A 23854-nucleotide genomic window follows, 5' to 3' on the forward strand; every position below is an offset into this window, starting at 1 on the left:
GCCAGAATTTGGGCTTACTTTACCAGTAAACACTAGAGAAGTGTTTTAGAGCATTGTCTATATTGGCCAAGGATACACTGAAGGCATGAAGAATAAATGAATGAACGGATAAATGTTGGAATGAGTCTGTCCTCGGCATCCAAGGAACATTGACTCAATCCCCATGAGATTGGCCCTGGGGTCATGTTGGATGGGCATCCTCTGCCAGGACCTGCCAGTTTTCGTCAAGGTCCAACTGAAGTTCATCTCTTCCAAGGCACCCTTCACACTTCCCATAAGGCTTGCTTCTGTTCCCAATCCCTTACAGTCAGAAAATTAGAAAGGATTTATGTATCACTGGACCCAATCCTTTCTAGAGCCCTGCTAACTTTTTCTTTCAAGGCCCAGATAGTAAATAATTTGGGCTTTGTGGGCCATAGGATGTCATCATCACCCACCCACTTCTACCACTATAGTGGGAAAGCAGCCTGCACCAGATTTAAGCAAATGGGCATGGCTGGACGCTGATAAAAATATTTACGAAGGGAAGCAGGAAGCCGGGTTTGACCCACAGTCAGTAATTCTCTGACCCCTGCTCTACCAGTGTGAGTCCCCTATTCCCACACAGGGTCCAGGGATCCTCTTTGGCGACATTTCCCGTGAAGAAGGCTAATCCCCTCAGAGCAGCCTCTTCCATTTTTGTGAAGCTTTCCCTTCCCCTGGCTGCAAGGAATCCCTCCGTAACCAGCAGTCACCGTCACACCTTCATCTTCTGGGCACCCTGCCCACTCCTCAACCATTCTCCCACCCCACAGTGCCCTACAGAAACAGACCTTCCAAAACCCCTTTTCTTTAACTAAAGACAATACCACCAGTGTTGCCTTCTGGAGCCCCAGAGAGGAAGCCTAATACCTCTCCCACCTGAAGGGCCTCTATGTTTTGGAAGACAACTGTGGGATACGGCATTTACGGTCTGCCCCACTCACGTGGGATCCATCTCACGAGGCTCTTATTGTTAGTTTTCTTCTTCCATGTACACATTTTTTCCTCTTCATTTAGACGGCAAGTGGAGCATAGTCCCTGGCACATAAGCTCCATTTAGTTTTATGAGGGAGAGTGGCAGAATGACCACAGAAATATCAATCAACAAATCTTTTTACACACCTTTCTCCACAAATTCAGCGGGGACGGCTTCCCATGTAGGAGGTGGCCCCCTCACCACAGCCGCTGCAAGACTGCTGGTGTGTCAAGCTTCCTCAGATATAAAGACTGATCTCTGAGAGGCAGAAGGCCTCCTGTCTCTACCTTCTACCACCCACCAGGATTCTGGTGTGAATTTTTTTTTTTTTTTAAAGAAATGTTGAAGGAAATTCTTTTTTTTTTTTTAAGGTTTTATTTTTTATTTATTTTACAGAGAGAGATCACAAGTAGGCAGAGAGGCAGGCAGAGAGAGAGAGAGGCTCCCCGCTGAGAAGAGAGCCCAACGCGGGACTCGATCCCAGGACCCTAAGATCATGACCTGAGCTGAAGGCAGAGGCTTAACCCACTGAGCCACCCAGGTACCCTCTGGTGTGGCACACTGTACCGTGGCACATTGTAACACCAACATCCCAGCTGAGCATTGGGAGGTCGGGCCCACTGTCTGTCCTGGTCCCCCACCTTACAGCAGCCTTATCTCAGTCATTTTCATATCCTGTGCTTTTATCCCTCTCCTTAATAATCACTACCCCAGAGCCACACTTACACTGTCAGTATTTATGCACAAGCACACAGTAGGCCTTCAGTATTCCACTCTCAAACTAAGAAACTAATAAGAATCTCGAGAGTGCTTCTTATAAACAAGGAATTCTCCTCAGGGTAAGAAACTGGGTCCCTCACAGAATTCTTCAAGGCATAAGTAAAACAAGTTTCTCACAATGTTACCTCCAAACTCTACTCCCCAGGATCACTCTCTTTCACAATCAATCGTAAAATATTCAAATAGACTATCTTTTTTTTAAATTTCTTTTCAGTGTTTCAGAATTCATTGTTTATGCACCACACCCAGTGCTTCATGCAATACAACGTGCCCTCCATAATACCCACCACCCTAAATATCTTAGTGAGAAAAGAGTCTTTAAGACCAGGACATGGGGCGCCTGGGTGGCTCAGTGGGTTAAGCCGCTGCCTTCGGCTCAGGTAATGATCTCTGGGTCCTGGGATCGAGTCCCTCATCAGGCTCTCTGCTCAGCAGGAAGCCTGCTTCCTCCTCTCTCTCTCTCTCTGCCTGCCTCTCTGCCTACTTGTGATCTCTCTCTGTCAAATAAATAAATAAAACCTTTAAAAAAAAAAAGACCAGGACAAATATTTCGTTTCATTTAATGTCACTTTACCTTTTCATGTTCCTTCCCCCCACCCCTGTGAAGAACAGGAAGGAGATATTTCACAAAGTCCTGTCCCACGTGCACTCTTCAGCAGTAACCCCAGATGTGGAGTCTCTCCATGAAAGACCTACTTGGGGGCACTCGTTGAGGGGTAGAGACGCCGCAGCAAGGGGACGCCAGGCACCTACCCATTCCACGCTCCAGAAAGCCCAAGACAAACCATCAGGTCTACTGTATTGGACAGTGGACACCAGCCATTTGTGGCCACTTAAATCTGAGTTAGTTAAAAATAAATACAATTTAAAATCTGGTTCCTCAACTACACTAGCCACCGTTCAAGTACTCAGAAGCCACATGAGGCTAGCATCCACCATGTTGGCCAGTGCAGATAGAGGATGTCTGTCACCCCAGAAGAGACTAGAGAGTTCTACCGGACAGCACTAGTGGGTCCAGTGCGCTTCTCAGTGATTGCTGCTCTCCAGCCAACACGTATGAGGCTTGGCTGGTAAACAGTCAAGGCCTCCTGGAGCTGTACTCTGTACCTCCTTGAAACCCAAAGGAAAAAGTGGGGTCTGGAAATATCACACCTGGTAGTGCCAAATAATTAACACCACATTTTTGTGAAGGCATTCTTTAAGTAAAATTAAAAATAAAAAGATGGGGCGCCTGAGTGGCTCAGTGGGTTAAAGCCTCTGCCTTCAGCTCAGGTCATGATCTCAGGATTCTGGGATCGACCTCTGCATTGGGCTCTCTGCTGAGTGGAAAGCCTGCTTCTCTTCCTCTCTCTCTGCCTGCGTCTCTACTTGTGATCTCTGTCTGTCAAATAAATAAATAAAATCTTTAAAAAAATAATAAATAAAATAAAAATAAATACATACTTTTTCTTATCTCAGGGAGTTCTGCCAAAGTCCCCAGCCTTTGCAATCCATGAGAAACTTGTACACAGAATAAAAAAGAAGCCAGAGTCTCATCTGGAGTCTAATAAAAAGTAGGGGACAGGGACCAGGGTCAAAATGTCTCTACTTGTTCTGAACTCAGCATCCTTTTATTATTTTATGAAGTTCATTTTTGGTTTAATTATCATTTTGCATGGAAAAGGGAGTGGGACATCTTTCATTTATAAAGTAGGACCCCAAAGTTCCTGAGAAAGCATTAAAATACTTATGTGCCTTAGATTTATCACCAGGCAAGGGGAAGTCAGTCAATAATCTGCCTCTGGTTGGCACAGCATATAATTTTTCTCAGGTTTACTGAAATTGCCGTATCTCTAAAATCTAAGAACAAGAGAACGTTGCTAATAAATTTTAAATTTCCCACATAGTTACTTTGGAGAATGTAAAATTATGAGAGTAACTAAATTCAAATTCCAGGCTGCTTTCTGAAAGATGAGATGACCTCCTGATAGTCTATAAAGTCTGGGGAACATCTGTTTTGATAACATATGTACTTAAAATTCCCCACATGTCAGTTTCAAGTTACTACAAAATATAAGGCAGCACCAGCTGCAGGGATAAGGAGGAAAAGCTGTTAGCAAAGTGCCAGGAAATGTTCAAGATTTTAATTGGGACCAAGTCTCTTTACCATTTGCATATCATGATCCTAGGAAACAGACCAGAGACTAGAAATCCTACCCCTTCCACTTTCTCCACAAGAGAAAATTCTACTGTGATCTTGGTATGCTTTCCCTTATTACATTCCTACTAAGGAACTACGATGTGTTTAATTCTGGTACCCTTTTTTAAATTGAAGTGTAATTGACACACAATGTTACATTCGTCTCAGGTGTACAACCTAAGGATTTGACAAGTTTATATGTGATGCTGTGCTCACCTTTAGCATAGCTACCATCTGTCAGCACACAACGCTGTTACAATACCATCCGTTACATCTCCTGTGCTGCACCTTTCATCCCTGTGACTTATTCATTCCATAACCTAAAGCCTGTACCGTCCACTCCCTTTCACCCATTTGTCCCATCTCTCCTACCCCATTCCCCTTTGGCAACCACCAGTTTGTTCTCTATATTTATGGCTCTGTCTCTGCTTTGTCTTTTTTTACGTTCCACATGTAAGTGAAATTGTGGTATCTGAAAGACATGGTATTTGTCTTTCTCTGACTCATTTTACTTAGCATAATACCCTCTAGGTCGATCCATATCCTTGCAAATGGCAAGCTTTCATTTTTATGGCTGAGTAATATTCCATTTTGTAGATAGATAGATAGATAGATAGATAAAATAGATACAGATGGATATAGATAGATAGATTTATATCTACCTATCTATCTAGAGCAATTTCTTCTTTATCCATTCATCTATTGATGGACACAGGCTGCTTCCATATCTTGACTATTGTAAATAATGCTGCAATAAACAGAGAGGTGCATATAACTTTTCAAATTACTGTTTTCATTTTCTTTAGGTAAATATCCAGTTGTGGAATGACTAGATGACATGCTATTTCTATTTTTCGTTTTGGGGGGACCTTCCATACTGTTTCCCATGGTGGCTGCACCAATTTGCCCTCCCACCAACAGTGCACGAGGGTTCCCTTTTCTCCACATCCTTGCCAACACTTGCTGTCTTTTTGATACAAGCCATGGTAACTGGTGTGAAGTGGTATTTTATTGTGGTTTCAGTTTGCTAATTCTGGAGACTCTTAACCAAAATGCCCTCCCCTCATTCTCCTATCCATCCAAATATTGCCCATTTTCACAGATCAGTTCAATTCTTACACTTTCTAGGACAGTGGCTTCATGTCTTCTAGTCCACAAATTCCTACTTCTCTCTGTACTTACAGCACATAATAAAGGATCATACGTCTGCAACTTAATTGCCCTCCTTCTGCTCTGACACCCTGATCTAATCCCCTCATGTGCGCGGATCTGCTCCCATTTCCTGGCTCTTACAGTGACAGTGATGCTCCCAGTTACCTCTACCCAGAACTCATCCATATTCCCAACACCTATTCCATATCTCCACTTGGAAGCCTAACAGGTATCTCGAATGTAAGATGTCTAAAGCTGACCCGATCCTTTTCCGAATCTGTTCCTCCTCAAGTTTCCTATCTCAGTAAATGACAGCCCTGCCCTTCCAGGCATCAGCCATCTGACTGTGCTCTCTGACTCATGCGCTGCATCCTACCCACAGTAAATCCTACCTCCTGCACGCCTTCCAAACAGAGAGAGAGGCCCTTTCACCACCTCCACTGCAACCACGTGGATCTAAGCCAACCTCATCTGGATTGCAACAGCCTCCTTCCAGCCTCCCCTCCCTTCTATTATTTATTCCAACAGTAGCCAGTGATTTTTAAAATCCTACAATTAATCAGGTCATTCCTTGATGTAAATTCTTCTAATAGCTCAACTGACGCAGTCCCAAAAGAGAGAAAAAGAAAGAAAGAGGAAAGGAAGGGACGGAGAGAGGGAGGGAGAGGAGGAGGGAACATCTTTCCATAACCACTAAGGCCCTGCACTATGGGCGGCCTGCCACCTTAGGCTTTTGAGCTTTTACTACTCTCCCTCTGGCTTACTTCATTCCTGACACAGGTCTGCTTGCTGTTTTGAGGGTGAGGCATGATGCTAAGGCAGCACTTTTGCATTTCTGCCTGGAAGGCTCTTCCTGCAGAGGTGCCCAAGGCTCCCTCCCTTCCCTGCTCCAGGTGCTACGCGAAGCTTTCCCCATCAGGCCTCCTATGACCATGATATTTCAAGTTGCCAACTGCTTCCTGTCCACCTCAGACACTCCCTCCTCCCCTCTTTAGTTGCTCCGAGGCTCTTATGACCATCTAACATACTGCATATTTTCTTATTTATTTCTTTACTTTCTGCCTCCGCCCTTGTAATATGTAAGCTCTAAGGGGACAGGGATTCTGTGAGCTTTAGTCACTGCTTTCTCCCCAGAGATTTTGCCTGTTTAATTCGCCATTGTGTTTCCACCTTGAACTGTGACTGACACAAATTGATCCTCAAATACTTAAAGCGAAAGAGAGAAACCAATTACAAGTCCTGTAAGGACAGTTGCCATGCCTTACCGTTCCTTTTTATATCCCTGGATAGGGCCCAGAGAAAAGTACTTGTTGCCTGATTACTGCTCTGTTTACATTGGCAAATGTAAAATGTTAGGTCATTCAAAGTGTTGGACATGTTAAATGTAGACAGTGGTGATGCAATATTAAGATGTAACAATTTTTAAAGGATTTCAAAGCTGTTTAAACTTGAGCTCATAATCTCTATTCAAGTATGAACAATTCTCAAAATCACCAATAAGAGACAGTTTCCTAAGTGCTGCCAAAATACCGATACAACTACCTGCCCAAAAAAGATGGGAAGAGGAAATCTCAATGCTATAATTTATCAGGTAAATTACAGCAAATAAAATTTCAGTGCCAATCCCCAAAACAAGCTATTTGGTTTTGGGGGGGTTTTCTCCCTTAGGTTGGTTATTAAAATGGACAGGTGCTTTTAATAAATCAACAATGCCAAGCAATGAGAATGGTGATGACCGAGAGGAACTGTTAGGGAATTACAAAACTGGGTCAGTTCAACAGAGAAAGGAAGAGACTTTCCCCTCCCCTGCACACACCCTGTCATCTCCTGAACAACTAGCCTTTAACAAGGGAGACTGACTAGTCAGTAAGTCTCAGGAATGGTTCAATCTCTCTACACATCCAGAACGTTTCCTATAAAAACATCAACAATCAACTACAGACCAACTACACACTAGATTCTTTTTCACATAAGATAATTTGAAGACTAAGCATAGAATTTTATGGAAATCTTTCATCCATAAAATGATTGAGCATCCCGAAAGGGGAATGCTATCACATGCCAAAACAAACCCTACCTAACGTTTTTACGGCACTGAGGTTCGGGCCCATAGGGAGCATCTCTTCCCTACGTGAGAGGACCTGCATCTCCTCCAAAATTCACTGAGCTGCTGAAGAACAGAATCAACTGCTCAGATACAATGCTTCTGTTTTCTATGGGAACCACTAAGTAGAATTCTCTTACCTGTGTATTTGCTTAAAAACAGAAAATAAACATTAGACACTAGTATCCTATTTGCAGGTTATAAAAATGTACTTTCAATTGTTAACAAACACAGGGTTGTATGTCACATAATGATTACATGACTGGGACAGTGGTGACAATTACAGAGAGCACTATTCATGAGTGGATCTGCTTATTTATTCGGCAAACAGAGTAGGGAGAGTCTCTGCCCATCAAAAATCTAGTGAGTATCTATGTACTTTGTGCCAGGGCTTGCAATGACTGATGAACTAAGGAGCCATGCATATGTGTAAGTGAACAGGAAAGGTGGCTTCTAAAAAATGAGTGTTGAATTAAAAAACCAGAGCACAGCGTGGTTTGGAATCCTTGCCAAGACAACTCGAGGTGAGGAAACATGAGCCCTCCACATTAAGCCAATATTGTTATGCCTTTTATCATTTGGTAACAGAAATACTTACCAATTGTCCACCCGATTTCAAAATTAGATTTAGAGTTTAAAAATATAATTAAATGGATACAGCTAATCCCAATTTTTTTTTTTTTAAACAAGACAGGAATAACTAAATGGGAATATCGATGATTCCTCAGAGATAAGCTTGGGTTCAAACAACAGAACATTTGACGAAGATTCTTAAAAATTTAGAATGGAGGAGGACACATAACTAACACTTAGAAAGAGCAGAAAATGTAAATTCAATTGTAAAGTGAAACTGGTATCAGATTTTGGCCTTTATATCCTAACACTGCCTCATAATTTTTTTTTTTTTTTAAATATCTGAAGGGATGCCTTGGTGACTCAGTCGGTTGAGCCTTTGGCTCAGGTGGTGATCCCAGGGTCCTGGGATCAAGCCCCACATCGGGCTCCCTGCTCAGCGGGAAGCCTGCTTCTCCCTCTCCCACTCTCCCTACTTGTGTTCCCTCTCTCTAACAAATAAATAAAAAATCTTAAAAAAAAAAATCTGAAGGAAATCAAACGCATAGGCCACTGTAAATCATCTGCTGTAAATTACCTAGAGGGTAACATACAGAGATTCAGATTAGCCTAATGTTAGAGAATTCACAAAGTGCAGTGATTACAATGTGAAAAACAGCCAGTGGGAATCCTTACTCTTCCTCGCAGAGCAAGAGATTACAATGGCCACCCTCTATTCCCCCCCCACCACCACCACCACCTCTGCAGGTGGAGCTTTTTCAGTAGGGAAAGGCGGAAATCCAGACCAAGCCATGCTATCCCGTGGACATCTGTAAGGGCTGCCCCACCCTCCTCAGAACACTGCAGCTTCTTTATCAGGTCCTCATCAACCAAAGGGTGAATCTGGCAGGAGCCAAATTAAAAAAAAAAAAAATCTAAGATTGGTATTGGTGGGGCAAGGTAAGATAAACATCTTCTGGAATCCCGAAGATGAAGGGAAGAGCAGTGCACATTTTGTATACATTCAGTATTTGTCTTTTCATCTCGCTGTTACAGCTCTGTGATTAATTGCATTGCTTTGCTCAGAAATTCCTCTGCCAGAATAAAATCTGGGTCTTGTGCAGATTGTGCTTTTCTGAAATCTTATCCCCTCTATTAGCATAAATGTTTCAATATTTTTGTTAAGGGTGTGTGGGTGTAGGTATGGGTGTGTTTGGGAAAGTCGTTATTTGTGTTTTGACTGCTGGTGATTTTATATAGTCTAAAATATAAAAGGAAAGAGGAAATTGCATACCTTGCAGCTTTGCACTCTCTCAGTGTGCTCCGTTCTTAAACTAGATGCAGGGATTTTCTAACAGAGTACATTTTTTATCAAAAGGTTTATAAACAACACACAAACTCTTCTAGGTAAGAAGCAAGGGGCTAGCTAGAAAAGAAACAGAAGAGAGACAAACTATCTAACTATAGATTCAGAGAATCGAAAAGCCAGAACAAGCTCAGACATCAGCTAACTCAATAGAGTATGTCATAACGAACACTGACCCTCAAGATATGCCTTTAAAAGGGGAGCTATTGTCAACGAGGTTTGGGGTTCACTGAGTAGTACATTTCCTTTCAGACATTTCGGATGATATTCAGCCACTAATGTTCCAAAGTCTTGCAACTTAAAAAAAAAAAAAAAATTACAATTCAACCCACTGTTTCCCAAACATAGTGTGCCATCACACCCCTTTTTCTGCCTTCAACATTCCACAGAACGGGTGTCTCTTCTTGCAGATCCTGTTCGAGAAGTGCTGATCTTGTATAATCATTTCACAGATGAGGAAACAGACATTCAAAGTTAACTTGTTTGGCCCAGATCCGGTAATTAATTCGTGGTTGATAAGCCAGAATAGCATGACTGGAGTCTAGGTAATACGGGGAAACAAGCACAGAGCCCAGCACCTTTGCTTTCCACTCAGATCTCACTGCAAAATGGTCGCCTCTCCTGAGTCTCTATCTCATTCCCCTCAGATTCCCCTTACATTCCCTCAACTTCTGCTTGTCTACTTGACCAATGTGTGTAGCTGTTAACGGGCTCAGATTCATTCATTAGTGACGTGTCCTTCCCAACCCCCCCACCCAAGCCTTTTAACAAAGACTTACCAGGGAGCGGCTTTCATGGAGGCCGTGGCAGGAACACAGCATATAATTTAAGGCAGATAGGGCTTTGTGTTTCTCCTCAAATTTATTCACATTTATTCTAGGGATTCCCCAGATAAGACTAGAATCAGACCAGCTAGGGAACATTTTCTCAAACTGATCATAAAGTAGGTGACCCTTTCCTTATTGTTCAGTCCTTGGGCTCCTTTTCTTCACTCTTCCTTTTTCCTCTTCCATAGTCAACCTTAGAGAGCTCAGCAACCCTCCTGCTGTGTCAGAGTGACCTTGGGGGAGATGAGTTCCCCCACAGGCCTGCTATATAGCACTCAGCATTTCCTGAATTTGCTCAGCCTAGCTAGAAATAACCCATTCTGGCAAAGGTCCTTCTCAGAGAGTTCGCACACTGAGAAGAAAGTACCATTACAAAATGTATCTTTGTTTTAATGCCATTCCATCAGATGCTACCTATTGGCCTTCATTTAGAAAGCTGTGCCTCTAAATAGCTTTGGTGGGAAAAATATCTTTTGCATCCTGTTGCTCATCCCTTGCCCGGCTTGGCTATGCCACAGAACAAACACCAGCAACAGTGCAAGATGAACCCACAGTTGTTTCTCAGAACTGGGTGGAGTCGATGTTGATCCTGCCACATCTCACCTGGGGCTCCTTAAAACAACATTGTAAATCAGCTGGCTGTGATTCCAATCTATGACAATGGAACAGGAAAGAAGAAGAGTGGCTATCAGAGATTAAATCTTGCCTTGTCTAGGTCTCCGTTTTAAAGTGCCAGCCCTAACTATGCAAGTGACTGTCTCCGGTGAGAAGCAGGCCATATGGGAGATGGTTTGTAAAAGAGTTTTTCAATAGCGTAGAATGATTTTGTATATCTTTAGCTATATATAGCACATGTGATATATTGTCCCCTAGTTTATTCTACTAGAATAAGACTCAAACACACTGAACATATGCAATATGTTAGGGAGCCACCATGTAACCTAAAGACAACACCATTGAGGGGTTAAGAAATGACATATGGATAATAAATCTGGGTGATAGGAAGGAGAATGATTATTTTCTTCTGTCAGTATTTCTGTTGTTTTTGTTGAACTGAAATGATCTGTGAACTTTAAAAAGCACAGTACATCTTAGTATGAAAGTGCGATCAGCCAGTTTTTTATATCCACCTGTGAAGATGGCATACCTATCTTTCCCAAGCCTTCAGTCATGGTGACTAGCAGCTTGGAGTCTGTTCCATATAAACCTCAATACTAGAAGGTGTTTCTGGGAAACAAAAGTAGGGAAGCGTCTCTGAAGAGAACAGTCATGGCTTGTAGTATTTGTTCTTCATGGACATCCAGAGACTAGATTTTCCATTGGCAGAGAAGTGAAGCCAAGTAAAGGTTAGCAAACCAATCCATCCCTTCCATCTCAACCAATCTTTTGTGATGCTCCCATCCAATCTTTACAGCTTCTTCTCTATGAAAGTCCTAATTCTCCTCCATATACTTTTGAAGGATTACTCTGTGTAAGACAATATGCTTCTGCTGGCATTCAAGAGAAATAAGACATTATGAAAATAATAAGCTACATGTAAGAAACATGTCGGTTTGAAATACAAGCATAAGTAAAAGAGTAAAATTTTTACTGAGGAGAGGACAATCAGGAGAAAAGGCTTCTGTTGGAAGCATGCATTGAACTAGGACCTGAAGGGTGAAAAGATTGTCAGTTGGGAAGTAATGGATATAAGGACATCCTAACCAAGGACATGTGTGACCAAGAGTCAGACTGCTACAAAAGTTTCTGGAAATTCACTCAGTTGGGTGATTGGGAATATGAATTAAAAGAATTTCATAAAAGAAAATTCTTCTATGAAGTTATACATAAAAGAAAAACCATGTACTTCTAATACCAGTCCTTTGATCTTACATGGAAAGATACTACATAAATGCAGAGTATTACTTCTATTAAAGCCAGTATTTTTAAGTAGTAATATTTTTTGAACACTTGAAAGTGGGATTTTTTCCTCTTCCAGATAGAAAAATTCTAAGAAATTGAATGTATTCTGCATGAATAATCAAGTCAAAGAACAGTGAAGATCTACAAAGCAAGAAAAGAACAAATTCCAGGAAGATGTGCTGTATCTTTTAAATTATTGATTAGAGATTCAGCTCTCAGAAGCCAAAAACTCTGTTTAACTTTGTTTGGTTTAAATACCAACATTATGCCACACTTTCAGTTGCTCAAAACTATTTTAGTAGGTCAGCATTAATGGGTAGTTTTAAATGGAAAAAAAAAAAAAAGTGTTGGTTCCTACTCACCTGGGAATTTAAAGTTTAATTTGAGCAGCCCCTTGATTTTATAGTTGAAGCAAATGAAGTCCAGACAGTGGGGGACTAACTTGCTAAAGGTCACCCAGCTAGTTAATGGCAACCAGTTAAACTGGAGGAAACTAAATAACTTTCCCAAGGTCACAGAGTTGGAAACTGGTGGGGCAGAATTACAACCCAGCAGAACCTAGACCCCTAAACTTTACTGGGCTCTGCTTCTCTGCCAATGGACAATTAACATAATCCTGCCAAGCACATAGAGCGCTGTAGATAAAAAGCCATATAAACAAAAGTAGAGGGTAATAAATGCCATTATTGTAAGTGCAAGTAAATGTATAATTATTTAAATTGCTTTAATGGCATAAAGGAACTAGTATTTCTAGATGTCTTGATGGAAACTTAAATACATTTCTAACTTACTATACAACTCAGTACTGAAAAGGAAAAAGTGAGATGAGAATAATGCAATCTTTATTTCTCCTACCTTCTATGCATAAAAACATTAAGAAATACATTTTTGGAAAATGGTCTCCCATGGAGCACCTGTGTGGCTCAGTGGGTTGGGCCTCTGCCTTTGGCTTAGATTGTGGTCTCAGGGTCCTGGGGTTGAGCCCCGCATTAGGCTCTCTACTCGGCAGGGAGCCTGCTTCCCCCTCTCTCTCTGCCTGCCTCTCTGCCTACTTGTTATCTCTGTCTGTCAAATAAATAAATAAAAAATCTTGGGAAAAAAAAAAAAAGGAAAGAAAATAGTCACCCAATATCCTGCCGCTCAAACATAATAACTATATTGTTAATCATTTAGAATTGCTTAAAGATACTTGTTTTGATAATTCAGGTAACAATCTTGATTTTCTTCTTCATGGCAGAGACGGTAGGACAATCCTGGGTTTAAGAACTCTTACATCTATGGCTTCTGAAAGGACTGTCAAAAGATGAGAATTCCTTGCCTAGTACTTCTGTCTCCCCTAAAAACCTATTATGTGGCAATCACTCACACATATACCTACACATTTCTTGAACCTATTTTTAATTTTAGCCTGCATGCCTTCTTGGCAAGAGAGAGAATGAGGCTGAGCAGGTGGGGGGGGGAGGGGGGAATAGGGGAATTACATAGTCTTTGGGCTTATTACTTTCTGTCCCAAGTCTCTTACTTTCAAATGTCAATAGATGTTTTCTAGTTCTACGTTTCCACTTTCATGAAAAACAATCTGCTCATTCTATGTGTAATGTGTGCCTGAGAATTTGACTTCCAGTATCCGTCTAGCTCTTCTTTTATAGAAACCTGATAAGGGTTAAAAAAAAAAAAAAAAAAAAAAGTCAACCTTTCTGCTGACAGGAACCCTAAGGTTACCAGCCAATGCCCCAGAGAGCTGTCACTTACACACTAAGTTCATCAACAAACTAAGGTAACGGCCACCTGGTCTTAGTGATTTCTCTTTATCTAGTCTGTGGATTAGGTCTGTAATGTCCTGAGCATTTATCATTTTGTCTGTTTCCTCCTATATGATTATTGCTTGGGAAGTCTGGGTGTAAGAATATTACTCAGTGAAAGGTGAAGCAAGGATTTCATTTACACTGTTTTTTGTTTTTTGTTTTTTTTAAATCTGTGAGTATATACTTGGTACGATGTAAGCCAGGTGCTTCCACAACTCTCATTTCACAGTATTTAAGAATCTTTCGCTATTGTTTTAGGAATCCACTGCAAGGATTTTTTCAAATTCATGATTGGCTTTCTTATTTTTGTGTGCCTGGGATTTGTCACCTTTTGCAAGCTTGAATCAGTAATCTGACCCTTCAAAATTTTCTTTTTCATTACATATATCTAAGTAAGAGCTCATTTTAGTTTTTTTTTTTTCTATGTAATCAGTTTTTCAAATAGCTTGAAAACAAGGCCTTTTTTTTATCCTAAGTTATCATAAAGAAATTCTACTCCCCACTTTCTTATGGATAATTTAATTAAGTATTTATCTCCATTTTTTCCTCTTACATGTCTGCATTGAATTATCTTTCAGAGAACTGATTACATACTTGATGTCTTTCTTTGGAGTCCTCTCTCCCATTAGAGTATCGAATTAAATTGAAATATATATATTCCTCATTATGTGCTCCAATCTGCATCGCATCTGCAAGGTACTCAGTGAACATTTCCAGGATGAACATAAGATACCAACAGGTAACAATCATGGGGCATTTACTGGGTGTCACGTTCCACACTAAGTATCTGACAAGCATCGTGTCATTAATTCTCAGGCATTAGACTGTAAACAGGGGTGAGGAGTCTGTCCATGTATCCCTAGCACCTACAGCAGCGTTGGCATTTAGTAGATGCTCACTGAATATTGCCATAAAGATAAACTCAAAAACTGCATGAAATACGTGTCATTACTATACATGTTTTACACACAAGAAAACGTATATATTTTCCTATGTGCCTCTCTGAAGCACAGAGAGGTTCGATTGCTTTCTGAGGTCCCACAGTTAGTATGTGAAGCCAAGACTTGCTTCCAAAGCCCAGATACTTAACTAGGACTTATTACTTGGAAACTCAATACCTACCTACATTCTACATTAAGGCAAACAAAATTAAATCTATTTATCTTAACAAATATTATACAATGTTACAAATCAATATTGTGAGCAATAATTTCCCAAAAAAAGATTTGAAAATGATGGGTTTTTAATAAATAATCAGATAGGCAGACAGGTATCTCTATGTTCCTTATTGCTAACCATGCAATTAAAAATAGGATTTCCCTCTAATCAATACTTCTGTTGCATTTGTGCACTCGTTAATGAGGATTTGGGGACTTCTTAATAAATGCGTTTTTGGTTTTTTCCCCTGACTGGTTTTGGGTTTATTTAAGTAATCTGTTTTGTCAATTCTTTTTAACATAAGAATGGCACTAATGAAATAATCATTTATTAGGGTTTCCTTGTAATAGTCTATAGAGTTTATGAGGAGCTTCTGCTTATAAAATGGAAGACTTACATATTTCTGTCACTATTACAAACATCTTTATCACTATCAATCCCGTGATTTTCCTGAAACACTACCATCAGGACATCATTCTTTAGGGATTTGATTACTTGTATATTTAACTATTCATTAACAAAAATTATATAACACTTTGAAGAGGATAGTTCCTTAAAAACATTAGCTTTCTCCTTAAATCCTTATCAGCCTACATCTTAGTGGGACTTAAATGCAGAGAGCAAAGTTTTTTGGGACTGGTACACAATGGTCCTAAAGCCATGGGTTGAATAATAAAAAGAGATGCAGAAATTAGAACTAGGAAAACACTGAAGAAGTAGCCCACATGAAGGAAGGGAGGGAGCAATGAAAGTAAGAAGGTAGAAAAAAACATGAACTCTACTATTCACCTTGGAAAAATCATAATCTCCAAGAGCCTTAGCTACCCTACCTGTAAAATGGGGGTGACAAAAATACAACTTCCTCACAGACACTTCAATAGCAGATCTCAGTGTGCTATGTAAACTGTATACCATGATACCTTGACATTATTTGCCTGTAATCAGCTTCATTTATGCATTCTGTAATATAAACATTCATCTTCAAAAGACTGTCAACAGCTTCAAAATGTAGACCCAAGAATCCTATCTACATTTTTTTGGTCTGGATGCATTTCTGATATTTTTAACCCAAAGAACCAGTTCACAATCTTTACAGCCTTTGTATACCTACAAGCTCAAAGAGCTTATTGTGTGCTCTAAGGACTAGAGTTCTCTACAATCTCTGTTTAAACAAGGAAGCCTCTTCTAAGTCCTGTTTCAGTCTGGTGCCTTTGGTCAAGGTGGAAACTAAAATTGAAAACAGATAGATGTTTTACATTTAAATGGGTTTAACATAAATGTGCATTAAGCCATTTCATGGACGATTGCACAAATATCTTTTGCAAACTTGGTACACGTGAGCACATATACAGTAACCATTAATGTCTTCCAGAGAAATAAGGTGCAGATCCAAAATTTTAAGCAGCTATCTTGAGTCCTCTCACTCGAAAGAAAATGTAATGGCTTTAAGGGAATTGCTCTAATAATATCATGGCATCTGCAATGGCTGGCCAGAGCAGAGCAGAACAGAGTGTATGTCACCATAGTTCAATTTAACAAGAAATAAGCTGCTCCCTGGAGAATCTAAACTCCCTAGTCTCCCACAAAGAAAATTGAATTTTGGAGGTCACACTTTGGGTAGGTTACCAGAGGGAGAAGCTTAACATTCTTTTTGTCATATGCTCTGGGAGGTCAGTGCTATCCTACCAACAAATCGCTACCTAAGATCTGCTGCCCGCTCAACAGCACCCCCCCCCCAAATTATACGAGTGTTCGTAGTCCCAAGGAAATGGCAAATGATTGTGACACTTAAGATACCTGAGACCTCGCCAGATGCCATCATGTAGAAACATCAAGTTTTGTACGGCCAAGTGAGGAGAGGGGTAGATGCCCGGGGCGGGGGGTGGGGGGGTAGTGGGGAGGGGAGGAGAGATAATGATACTGTGGTGGGGGTCGGAACCGGTCAGACAGACCCACAGATAGAGAGCTTTAGGCTAAAACTGACTATTTAGCCAAATGTAAATCAACTGAACTGCTGTTACCAGAGAGAAAAACACATCGCCAAGTCAAGCCCAGGCGAAGCCCTGGCTCTGTGGGTGGACGGCCCCTTCTGCGGGTCGCCCGGGTGGGTGGTCGGAGGGCCTGGAGAATTCCCGCAAAGGCTGGAGGCGCCCCAGCTTACCGCATCTTGGGCAGCGGCCCCGGGTGGGCGCAGCCAGGCCATCGACACCCCCCCACCCCCCGCAGCAACATGTGGGGCGCTGCCACTCCGCCGCAGGAACTCCCTCCAGCTGGAGTTCCTGGTGGACGTACACTTGGCCCTGAGAAGGTGCTGAATTACTCTTGGGAAAGATTCCTCCGGCGTTGAACTTGGCAGCTACTGACATTTCCATGCCACCCCCTGTGCGCCAGCACTACACACACGCACGCACACGCCCCTCTAGACCTGCCCAGGCTGCGCTCAGTACTGGCTGCCCACTCGGGGACAGAACACCGGAGCGGGATGCAGAGGCGAGGACCCCAGCTCCGCGGGCCCCGGGAAGGGGGTGGGGATGGGTGTCTTAGCACTGGGTAGTTCCAGGGACTAAGCCCACTGCTGGGGCGCCCAGAACCCGCATAGTTAGGGCCGCTGGCACCAACCCAGTCTCCTTTTGTGCTCTCCCGGGAAGCCCGCCTCTACTCACCCGGGCTGCGCGCGGATTCCGGCCGCCAGCGGCAGCCCGCTTCCCCATCCCACGAACACTGCGGCGCCCCCAGAGTGTGCAATGCGGAGCCCCACCAGCGCACGGCCGGAGCCGGGGAGTGCGGGGAGGAAGCAAGGGAGGGAGGGAAGAGGAAGGAGAGAGAACGCGGCGGGGAGGGGCGGGGGTCGGCGGGGGGCGCGCGCGCCACTCCCACCCGCGCCGGGCACTCGCCTTCGCCCGCAGCCCCGGCCGGCCAGCCCTGCCTCGCGGGCCGCGGGACCAATCAACGCGCGCGGGGGGAGCCGAGCCCTCCGCGGGGCGCGCTTATTGGCCCGGCGCGCTCGACCCAACTCCGGGAGAGTCGGCCTGAGCGCCAAGTCTGCAAACTCCAGCCCGCAGGAGCAGATCGCCGGTTGCAGGTGGGGCTCCCGGCTCCGCGCTCCGGCGGGCAGTGGGGTCCGCGTTCGGCGGGCGGAACAGAGAGGATTTAAGACCTGCCCTTGAAGCCCGTTCCCAGTGAGCGTTCCAAACCAGCAGTGTTTGCTCAGGTTGCACCGATTCCTTCCTGTGAGCGACCCCCTAGGCGGCTCGCCGCACCCTGGCTAGCAGTTGAGTGGTGGAAACCTGGCATTGTGAAATGGCCCCAGCCAAATCCTACTCCTGGCCATCCCCAGGGCCGCATTTTCAGCACCTAACGAGCTGAAAATCAAGTCCCTCTCCGAACCCAGGGCAGATCTAGACCGCTTGACGTTTGCAATAGAAGACGAGACCGCGGGGTGGGTGATGGAGCGGTGGGAGAAAGCCTGGGAGGCAGGTCTTTCTGAGAAAGTGGGAATCTGATCGTGGTTTTAGTAGGCATAGTTCTCCCACCCTCTGCCAAACCTTTCTCCCAGGTAAAGCCACCCCCAAACTCCCGACCCCGCCAATCTCTCAGGAGGTATTGATTTTTCTCTTCCTTGTAAATCAGGTTTCACTCTCCTGTGCTTTTTAATCTAAAGCCTCAAAGTGGAAAAGGAGCACGGCCTTACCCTTCTCCCCCACTGAGCATTACCGGAGCTGGGCGAGGGGGCGCTGACTAGAGAAGATCCTCGGAAGGTCTCCCACAGCCGCCCCACCTCTGCCTGGTACCTGGTCTGCAGGACTACCTTCGCTTTAGGTCCATTTGCCCCGCTATGAGTATCCTCTCTCTCCTCCTTGGACTTTCTATTTTTCAAGCTTCTTTTCAGGTAGGCCTGTTCTGAATCTTCCGGCTTGGCTCTTCCCCTTAATCTGCTCCTTCTCAACGTAAAAGTGTCTTTTTAATTTTTTTTATTTAAATTCAATTGAATTGACATATAGTGCATTATTAGTTTCAGAGGTAGAATTTAGTGATTTAGCTGCACATCATACCCAGTGCTCATTACAACAAGTGCTCTTCTTAATGTCCATCATCCATTTACCCCTTCTCCTCCCCCAACCCCCACCTCCCCACCCCCCATCCCAACCACCCCTCAGTTTGTTCCCCATAGTTAAGAGTCTCATATGGTTTGTCTCCCTCTCTGTTTTCATCTTATTTTATTTTTCCTTCCCTTCCCCTATGTTCATCTGTTTTGTTTCTAAAATATCTTTTTTTTTTTTTTTCAAACTTCCCTCTCATTCCCTCTGTTTGGAAGGGACTTGGATAAGATGTTCTTCATTCACAGCTCCTGGCCTCAGAAAACTTTTCTCTTACTCTTTATGTGCTTTCCTTATGAAGCTCAGGGTTCAGATGGGCAAAAATAATTAGCACTCGTTTAGAACCTTTGCGCCCATGAGGTGATTGCTGCGGTGCTGTCTTCCTGCATGGCTCGGCCCACTGAATGAGCTGAACATGAATTAATCAAACTGAAACTGGTAATGTCCCTCAGCAACTAAGCAGATTACCTCTGCAAGTTAGAATCTGGTACTTACAAGGGCATGTCTTGGGTGTCACTGCTGTCACTTACTTAGTTTCCAGGAAAGAAATTCCTTCTTGCAGAGTTCCTGTCCGTGTACCTAGCTCACTTGATTTTTTACAAAAGTGGTACAGCTCCTAGTTTAGTCGAAACTTAATATTTGCATTCAAAATGAAGTTCAGGATATTCATGCAGTTCATGAGACTGAGTTCCTGATGGAGAGGGAATCATTAGGACCTCTTTTCAAAGATGTGTTTTAAAAGAATGAGAGAGATGTCCTGGAAATGTCAGCAAGTGGTTATCACTGTGTGCTAGGATAATAGGTGGATTTTTTTGGTCTTTTTCCTTATACTTCACTGTATTTTCTAAAGAACATGTAATACTTACTAATCAGGGGGAAAAAATTAAATATATTAACTCCAAACACACAATACCCTTCAGGCATCTTAAGAGCTAAAATATTAAATCCTCCTTCTACTTTACCCTTCGAATCTTATCAATCACTAAGTTCCATAAATTCTGTCTCCTCGAATAATTTTCAGAAGTGTCCTTCTCCACCTCCCCACTAGCATTGCAGCACCCTGTCATCTCTTACTGGTTTCAGCAAACAGCTTTAACTCCTCTACTACCCAGTCAGTCCCCACGCTGCCTTCTCTCCTTAAGATAATCATGTCACTGAAAAGTTTACTATCTGGGGCAGCTGGGTCTCCCAGTAGGTTGAGCATCAGATCCTTGGCTTCAGCTCAGGTCATGTTCTCTGAGTCTCAGCATGGAGTCCATATGGGATTCTCTGTCTCTCCCTCTGCGCCCCCCCCCCCCAATAAACAAATTAATAAATAAATAAAATTATTTAAAAAAAAAAAAAAGGCTGAAAATCCACCTGTCCCCCAACTCCATTGCTATGAAGTTCAAACTTAGCCTGGTTGGCAAAGCCCTTCCTTCCCAGCCTGACCCCAGCTTTTCATGTTGGCCTCATCTCCTGCCCCCCACACTTCACCACACAGGATGACCCTATCCCCCCACAACTTTCCGTTTTCTGTGTTAGGTGACTTCATGTGTCCATGGCTAAGACTATAGAGTGTGGGAATACTGCTCTTCTCCTCTCTTCCCCCTTCCCGGCCCCCAAGCAGCTCCTACATCTGCTTCAGGACTCATTTCAAATATTACTGCTTAAATGAAGCCCTCAAAAGTTTCAGGGGCAGATTTAGCAGCTCCTCCTCTCTGTACTTCAATAGCAAGTGCTTTCTTTACCCAGCAACTGTTTCTGCGGCTCCTATTATGTGCCAACCACAATGAAGCAAACACGTATCATATTTATACTGCTGGAACACACCATGAGAGAGACAAACATTAAATCAAGTCACATAGATAAATGATTGCAAACTGAGATAAGTGTGATGAAACCTGCAAAAAAAAAAAAAAAGTGTGTGGTTTACTTTGTACATACGCCAACCATAACTCTTACCACATTGTGTTATAATCTGTTGATTTGTTGGTCCAAAGTTTTATCGCCCATAATATTCAACCACGTAACCCCATCTAGAACACAGTGCCTGGTTCATAGTACATGGTTAGTAAAATTTTTTTACATAAACAGATAAATAAGGAAGTGAGTATTTAAATCCCCGCGAAGCGTCTTATTTCATGTATTCACATGCTATTATTGTATAAAATCTGAAAGACTTCACTTCTCAGTTTTCAAAATTCATTTCATTAGGTCCTTACCTTATCTTTCTAATTTGGTTCTCCCTAACATAAATTATCTAATTTCTTCTCATTTGATGTCACCCTTAGAAGATACAGCTAATTTACTATTTGTAGATAATCTACTGTTGCTGGAAGAAATTTATTCTTTTGTTTTTTTATAAATTTGGCTTTTAACATATAAAAATCCAACTTGAAAACATAAAGCTAAAAGACACAAAGCATAATCCATAAAAGAATAAATAATTGAACTTGGTCAAAATTTAAAATGTTTGCTCTGCAAACAACACGATTGAGGGAATGAGAAAAAAGACTGGGAGAAAATGTTCGCAACTCATATATCTGACACACGACTTATAGCCAATGTATATAAAGAATTCTCAAAACTAAACAACAACAAAAACAACCAACCAAATTTTTCAAAGGCCCAAAGGATGTAGACAGACATTTTACCAAAGAGGATACACAGATGACAAGTAGTAACCAAAAAGATGCTCAGTATCCCTAGTCATTAATAAAATGTTAATTAAGACTTCAATGTGATACACTTAATAGAATGGCTTAAATATACACACACAACTGACAATACCAAATGCTGATGTGGATGCCGAGCACGGAGAAATTCTTGTACATTGCTGGTGCGAATGCAAAATGGTACTGCCATTCTAAAAACAGTTTCACAGCTTTTATAAACTTTGCTGTATACTTAGCCATACAACACAATCTTCCCAATACTAGGTATTCACCCAAGTGAAATGAAAGACCTATGTTCATACAAAAACCTAACAAATAGCTATAGCAATTTTATTATTAAAATCTCAAACTAACCCCAAAGTCCCTCAACTGGGGAATACATAAAACCATAGGACATCCCGAGAATAGAATACCACTCAATAATAAAAGGTACAGACTATTGGTACAAACATGGTCTATCTCAACATATCATGCTAAGTGAGAGAAACCAGACTCAAAAAGCTGAGGCTCACACTGGTTAGGAATGGCAGAGCAGTGAGATAAAAGCACTACAGGTTTTTCATGATGACAGAGCCACAGTTGGAGATCTGGAATGATCTACTTTTATATGAGGCAGTTGTTTAAACCATTGTTGTTTCTCATTTCTTGTCACATGGAGCTGGAGCTAAACCTCATTTTCCCTAATATAATGAGTGTAGGAATTAATCAATTAATAAGATTTCACTAAATGTGGTCTTTGTACAAGAAAAAACTGTAGCCTCTCTTAGTCACTGAAACACCACCAATGCCTCACACAATACCAGTACACACAGTGGGTACTAGATAAATATTGGTTTAATAAATAAACAGATAAGAATAAGGATAAAGTTGCAATTTTATGGGAATGTAACAAAATTTTCCATTCAGATGAGTGTTTTCTCCGCTCCAAGTAGCTACTTTGGTGCATTGCATTTTTCATTCCAGTGACACTGCTCTTATTTCAAAATATATTCCTTTTCCCCTTTCTGCTTATTAAAATATTGCCCTTTCTTTAAGTAAAATTGTTTTCCTTAAATAAATTATTCACTCTCTTTCTCTCTCTCAATGAGCAAACAATAAATTTAACATGTTTTAACATTTTACTCATTTTTCAATATCCCAGTGGCTAATTTATCTTCTTTTCCTCTATCACAAATATCAGAAATTTATATAACAAGCACACAGTAAAAATAAAAACCCAGATTTTATGCAAAGCTTGAGAGATTTTGGCTCAAAAAACCATCATATTTCCAGATGTATCACTAAAAGTAATTTTCATTTATTGGACACTGATGGTTGACATTAAGCTCTTGAAATATCATTAAAATATTTCTGCTCTAACCAGTTTGCACAGTCAAGTGACTTTTAAAAAATCATTTACAGCTAAGCTGCTGTTATGGAATTTATTATAAGAACTCAATTTTCTCTACCAGTTTTTCTACCAGGAAACAGTAGTCCTGGCTGCCAGCAGAGACCCCCTCAGTTGCTTTAAGACATCAATCAGTTTTATACCTTGTTTCTATCAGGGACCACTTTTTGCATAAGCATGAAAAGATCCTACAAGGAATCGATGCTGTAATTCTTCACATAAATAAGGTTGTCTCCTAATGACCATGTGACAATGAAAATACTAGAGGTTAAGGAAAGGAAGTTGAGGGCGATGGACAGATAGATGTAAACTAAACAAGATATTGTAAAAATGAATCCAGAAAGGTCTAAAAGTTTCATTATCTTCTTTTTTCCCTGTTCCTATCACCATACCTGAGAAAATCAACTACTGGTTAAATTTTTGCCTCTGATCTTAATTCTGTATGTAGGGCCAAGAAAAAATGAGATAGGTAAAATTTCAAGAGGTTGGGTTTCCATCATGTCGTCAACTTCTTCTCTCATCCCCATTGCTGATACCTATAATTCCACAATCAGAGAAAATTTCCTTAGCCAGATGGCAAAGAGGGTTTATTGTGAACTGAGTGCTAATCTGAACTATGGTAATGGCTGCAGGAAACACTCTCGTAAGGATCATGAGAGCAATCTGATGGCTCCATTAGCAAACCTTTGGTGGAAGAGAGCAATTATAATTTCAATTTTAGCCATGTGCAGATTGAGGGGGTTGCAAACATGCAGCTAAGGTTACCTAGTAGATAGCTGGATATGCAGGTCCAAAACTCAATAGAGATATACATTTTTGAGCATTGTATATAAAATTAAACTCTCACTTGTGTCCACTTGTGTCCATAGCAGACATTGTGAACCAGTCATG

The 23854-nt window shown here is 41.8% G+C and overlaps 1 protein-coding gene across 5 annotated transcripts in view; it reads right to left on the reverse strand.

The window, feature by feature from the left end:
* Window positions 1-17713, reverse strand: part of LYPD6 (LY6/PLAUR domain containing 6) — a 121277-nt gene extending 103564 nt beyond the window's left edge. For 3 of the 5 annotated variants that reach the window (XM_032356173.1, XM_032356172.1, XM_032356171.1), the window contains exon 1: window positions 17486-17709. The gene's annotated coding sequence lies outside the window, so the exon portion shown is untranslated. Of the gene's footprint in view, window positions 1-17485 lie in introns of all 5 variants that reach the window. The other 2 variants (XM_032356178.1, XM_032356176.1) reach the window with 2 other exon arrangements.
* Window positions 17714-23854: the final 6141 nt, after the last annotated feature.

Source organism: Mustela erminea, chromosome 8, assembly GCF_009829155.1.
Source record: "Mustela erminea isolate mMusErm1 chromosome 8, mMusErm1.Pri, whole genome shotgun sequence".
Taxonomy (NCBI): Eukaryota; Metazoa; Chordata; class Mammalia; order Carnivora; family Mustelidae; genus Mustela; species Mustela erminea.